The 6,000-nt window shown below is 41.8% G+C and overlaps 1 protein-coding gene across 3 annotated transcripts in view; it reads right to left on the bottom strand.

The window, feature by feature from the left end:
* Nucleotides 1–5,686, bottom strand: part of LOC106560309 (transforming growth factor beta receptor type 3) — a 162,609-nt gene extending 156,923 nt beyond the window's left edge. For 2 of the 3 annotated variants that reach the window (XM_045687706.1, XM_045687704.1), the window contains exon 1: nucleotides 5,430–5,686. The gene's annotated coding sequence lies outside the window, so the exon portion shown is untranslated. The remainder of the gene's footprint in view (nucleotides 1–5,429) is intronic. The other variant, XM_045687705.1, reaches the window with a different exon arrangement.
* Between the last annotated feature and the right edge of the window lie 314 nt (nucleotides 5,687–6,000).

The raw sequence follows: 6,000 nt of genomic DNA on the forward strand, positions 1-6,000 counted from the left end.
AGGGCAAGAAGGTAGAGACAACAATACACCACGCAAAGCAGCCACAACTGTTAGTAAGAGTGTCCATGAATGAGTCTTTCAATTAAGAAATTGAGATAAAACTGTCCAGTTTGAGTGTTTGTTGCAGCTCGATCGTTGCTAGCTGCAGCAAACTGAAAAGACGAGCGACCCAGGGATGTGTGTGCTTTGGGGACCTTTAACAGAATGTGACTGGCAGAACGGGTGTTGTATGTGGAGGATGAGGGCTGCAGTAGATATCTCAGATAGGGGGAAGTGAGGCCTAAGAGGGTTTTATAAATAAGCATCAACCAGTGGGTCTTGCGATGGGTATACAGAGATAGATGGTAAAAGGGGAGTATAGAGTGCAATGACGTGTCCTATAAGGAGCATTGGTGGCAAATCTGAAGGCCGAATGGTAAAGAACATCTAGCCGCTCGAGAGCATCCTTACCTGCTGATCTATAAATTACGTCTCCGCAATCTAGCATGGGTAGGATGGTCATCTAATCAGGGTTAGTTTGGCAGCTGGGGTGAAAGGAAAGAGAGGAAACCAAGTCTAGATTTAACTTTAGCCTGCAGCTTTGATATGTGCTGAGAGAAGGATCCCAAGTACTTGTATGAGGTGACTACCTCAAGCTCTAAACCCTCAGAGGTAGTAATCACACCTGTAGGGAGAGGGACATTCTTCCAAACCACATGACCTTTGTTTTGGAGGTGTTCCGAACAAGGTTAAGGCTATGTGAAGACTCAATAGCGCAATGAAGCCAAATTAAGTCAGTTAAGATGGCATCTCGTGGAGACATAACATGCGCAGATTGAGCTACTCCAGGAAGTGACGTTGCAGACTAACTTGGAGTTGAGGAAAGACTGACTGCATCGCTTTTTGGTTTTATAAGAAACATTAATGTGTTGGAAATTCCACATTGTTTTCATAGTCAACTTACACAAAGCACTGACACACACACACTTACCCCACCAGACATGCCACCAGTGGGCTGGACACATGAACTTTAAAAAAACGCTTTTTCTGATAAAAACTAGTTCATTGCATCCGCCGTGGAGCCCAGTCTCATAATATTACCATCTGTCCCAACTGCTTGCCGTAGTTTTGAAGTAATCGCAAAAGAAATGGCTTTATTTTAAGGCATTTTTCACCCTGCCAGCTCATATTAGTTCTATTGAGGTTTAGGTTTCAAAAAACAAATAAAGCACTTTTGTGTGTATATACTGACATGTGTATGTACAGATTTTTCCATTCATTATAATGGAGGATCCTGTTTTCTGCTAACAATGCCTACAGTACCACGGTCGGCCTGGAACTACCGCAACTTCAATGAGGGGGCAGTCGTTCTCCCCTGATTCAAACCGATGCAAGAAACTGACTGACTTTTTGTTGCCGCAACAGTAGGATCACCTCATGTGACTTCTCTTTTAACTCTAGCCGTCCGTCCAAGCAGAGCTTCCATTTCACTCCAAGCTGGTCTGGAATACCCATTAGAGACACTGCAGACCCCAGACTGAACATAATAAGTAGCTATGAGGTACTCTACACTATTGCAGCGTAGGAGGGACCGTAAATGCCACATGGTTACCAAAACGCAGCAGCCTTATCCTAAATCCAGGAAACCAGGCAGAATTGTTTACTTAAGCAATAAGGCACGAGGGGTGTGGTATATGGCCAATATACCACGGCTAAGGGCTGTTCTTAGGCACAACGCATCGCAGAGTGCCTGGATACAGCCCTTAGCCGTGGTATATTGGCCATATACCACAAACCCCCGAGGTGCCTTATTGCTATTATAAACTTGTTACCAACGTTATTAGAGCAGTAAAAATAAATGTTTTGTCATTCCCATGATATACAGTCTGGTATACCACGGCTGTCAGCCAATCAGCATTCAGGGCTTAAGATAAACTGAGATTAATGAATTTAGTACTGTGGCCGTATGTAGCAAGCATCTAGGAGTAGGAGTGCTGATCTAGGATTAGTCCCCCAACCATGTAAACTTGTGCATTGTGATCTAAAAAGCAAAACTGATTCTAGATCAGCACTCCTATACTGAGACACTTGATACATATGGCCCCTAGTCACATCTAATGCAAAATTATTACAATTATTAATCAACAGTGTTAAAAAGGGCTATTTATATAACTCCCTCCTATCTAACAAAGGGAAAGGCTGTCTAATGAAGGATGTCCTGTGCTGGCTGCAAACCACCCAGAGACCAGTAACTTGCATGCTCTGCCACTCTTACGCCGGATCAAGCATAAATCACCTATTAAATACGGCTAATGTGTCTGAATGAGCGTCTCCAACCACCTCATCTCAGTTCATTAGTCCATCTGGACATTAGTCCATCTGGACAACTACCCATCCAGAATATGAGTTCTGTTTCTGCAATAGGACATTGAGAAGCTTCATAACCTAAAATGACACTCATCTGACTGCTCTCATTTCAATAGTTCACTGAATGAAGTACACTCTTAGAAAAAAAGGTGCTATCTTGAACCTAAAACAGTTCTGCGGTTGTAATTATAACAACACTTTTTGGTTCCAGGTAGAACCCTTTTGGTTCCAGGAATAACCCTTTTGGGTTCTATGTACGTAAAACCCTTTCCACAGAGGGTTCTACATGGAACCAAAAAGGGTTATTCTATGGGGACAGCTGAAGAACACTTTTGGAGAAAAAAAATTCTAAGAGTGCAGGCTGGCCTCCCGAGTAGCACAGTGGTCTAGAGATCCTGGTTCGAGTCCAGGCTCTGTCACAGCCAGCCGCGACTGGGTGACCCAAGGGGTGGCGCACAATTGGCCCAGCATCGTCCAGGTTTAGGGGAGGGTTTAGCCGGCAGGGATGTCCTTGTCCCATTGCGCACTAGCGACTTGTGTGGCGGACCGGGTGCAGTGCATGCTGACACGGTCGCCAGGTGTACGGTGTTTCCTCCAACACATTGGCGTGGCTGGCTTCCGGGTTAAGTGGGCATTGTGTCAAGAAGTAGTGCGGCTTGGCTGGGTTGTGTTTCGGAGGACGTACGACTCTCCCGAGTCAATAAGGGAGTTGCAGAGATGGGACAACACTGTAACTACCAATTGGATACCACGAAATTGGGGAGAAAAAGGGGTAAAATAATATAAAAGAAATAATAATAATACATTTTAAAAAAGAGTGTAGGCTGGCTTGTTCAGTCTAAAGTTGTGTTTCTCAACTGCATAAGACACCGATGATGCAGAGTAACTACCGTTGTTTATAATAAACAATGTGCTTGTCCAGAAGAGACAAATCTTCCCTCCCCACATCCCCTCTTGTGGAAGTGAGACGCCACGTGTCAATGCAAGGGATGCACACTTAGGATGCATGTATTGACTAGCTGTGTCTCTCTCTGTCTGTGTGCGTGCGTGCGTGCCTGCGTGGTGTCCTCCTGTGTGGCTCAGTTGGTAGAGCATGGCACTTGCAATGCCAGGGTTGTGGGATCAATCCCTGAGGGGAACCAGTACAAAAATGCATGTAGTCACTACTGTAAGTTGCTCTGTAATGTAAATGTGTGTGTGTGTGTGTGTGTGTGAACACATATTGATTACTTAATATAGTGACAGGGACTGACCAGCTACACACTCTCCCCAAACATATGTGCACTGACCCCTGAGTAAGTCAATCCATATGCACACACAATCTGCTCAAACACACAGCCACAGACTCTCTGCTCATACACTGAATGTCATCAGTATGTGAGATCTATATGAGTGAGTCACAACAACTGAGTACATACACACAAGCATCAACATGCATATTCCCTGGTCCTGCTTTTCTTTCTCTCTGAGTCAGTTCAGTTATTCACTGATATAGAGACTGAGGGCATGCTTATGTTTGCTTTGATATCAGGCTCAGCCTCTCCTTCTGTGTTTTATTCACCTCACCTAAGGCATGAGTTACAGGTCTCTCACCCGTCTCCCTACTTCTGACACCATGGAATAGGTACAAGCCCTTACCTCAGCTGCTAAACACAGGCACAAGACCAGATATCAAATATATAGCTATTAAAAATGTGCACAACACTACAGCTGCCATCAAGCTTAACATAGCCTATCATGCCCCAGACTGCCCAACAACAATCCTCCTAGGAAATCCCTAAAGCAAGTATTTAGAAAGCAATTCAAATAGCTTTCTGACACAGAGCTCGATCTGTAGTCTAAAGCTTTTTTTCAGCTCATGTTTTATAACTACATTAATTATGACTTTTCCCATATCAGACATACTACTGTATAAATCTGCTATTCTTTCATCATAACAAGGCAAACAGTTATATCTACTTTTACCAAGTCAATAACAGTATTATAATGCATCAAAGGTTTCTGAAAACGGTTCCTAAAACGACAGAATTGCAGAACTAAATCAGCAAAAATTACAGAGAACTCAAACTAAAGGAAGATAGGTGCATACTGCAAATGTATAAATCATGGTAAAAAATTCACATCCTTTCAGAAATTGCTGTAGACAGTTTGGTATCATGCTTTGCTTTCACATCAGTGATGCCACACTGGAACACAACTTGAAGTTGTTTAAGGCAGGGATACAAAACAAAATCATACAGTAAAGTGATGTTCAGCACTAAGGTGTGATATCTGGTTATGGCAGGTCAGTTGTGTAATGTTAAAGTTCCTTCCCGCCAGTAATCCTCTGACCATGGTGTCTACATCAAAGCTTGCACAAATAAATAGCCTAATACCAATTTAGCCTAATACATAAGCCTGCATTACTATGTTTACTATTTACAATGTTAGAATAAATTATTGAAATGAATTATCCAATGTGAATATTTATTGATTTAGTTAGTTATAAACAGTTATAAACCAGTTGCATATTATAAGAAACAATGCTGACACTAATTGAGGGGTGATAGGTAGTTGTAGGTGTGCGCAAGGACCATGCAACTGGCCATGCTTGTTTGGTTTTGAGAGCTTGACAGCTTCAATATACTCAGAATCTTACGTTTGCAAATAGCTTTTGGGATAGTTGTTCATTCAGGAAAGCATAGGACGTCATTAAAGTTGATAAGAGGGAAAAGTTCATCACTGTTGATCTGAAGAACTATTGTGTGTGCATTGGAAGAACATGTCAAAACAAAAGCCAATGCACTTTTTGTTTGTTCTGTCACTTGGAACAATACAGCCTATCACAAAATATCCGACATATTCTGCTGGCCGGCAGGGATGTTCATACTCTGTGCCCTGTTTTGCATCCTTGCAGTGCGGGGTTGTGAGCCGGGGACACAGCAATTATTTATCCCAGAGATGTTCCGAAAAAAATGCAGATGATATTACATAAATTATTTTCATAAAACAATTACTATGTAGGCCTAATGTAACTTTTCTTTCTGTACGCTAGTATAACATGTTTCACAACGTTTAACGCTTAAAGAAGAACTCTGACGTACCATGCAGAATATCCAGAAATCTCAAAGTAAACTTTGTTGTAAATTGTAGCTTGCTTGCCTTGCAGTGGTTCGAATGGATGCGATATGTATCCTTTCCTGGAAAAACCCCTCTGCGTCCTTGGAAAACAACGTTAGATGTCAGGTAACAGAATTTGCCGAGTTTATGAATAGTGAGTCCACTACTATTGCGATATGTTTTAAAGTTTTAAATACCTATCTCCGTTTTCACTAGGCACTTCATTTTGGGGGTTGGTCTTGTGGTGGGAGGAGGCTGCGAGGTAAACTAGCTAGCTACATCAGTCAACAGATTGGTTTTCATTGGAGAAGAGCAGACAGTTGCTGCTGTCATTCCAGTGAAAGTATAATTATGGTCCAAACAGATTGCACATTATGACATTAGGCAAACACAATATAGGCTAATTGAACTATGAAATTAATTAAATAGTATTGTTATTATTGGGTTTAATAATGATTAATAATGAATATTAAAATTATAATGTTTGGTTCTCTTTATAAGCAGCATTTTCCAATGTTGTTGTCGATGTTTCATTTTTTTACACTCAACACATAA

This window comes from Salmo salar, chromosome ssa10 (assembly GCF_905237065.1).
Source record: "Salmo salar chromosome ssa10, Ssal_v3.1, whole genome shotgun sequence".
NCBI classification, from domain to species: domain Eukaryota; kingdom Metazoa; phylum Chordata; class Actinopteri; order Salmoniformes; family Salmonidae; genus Salmo; species Salmo salar.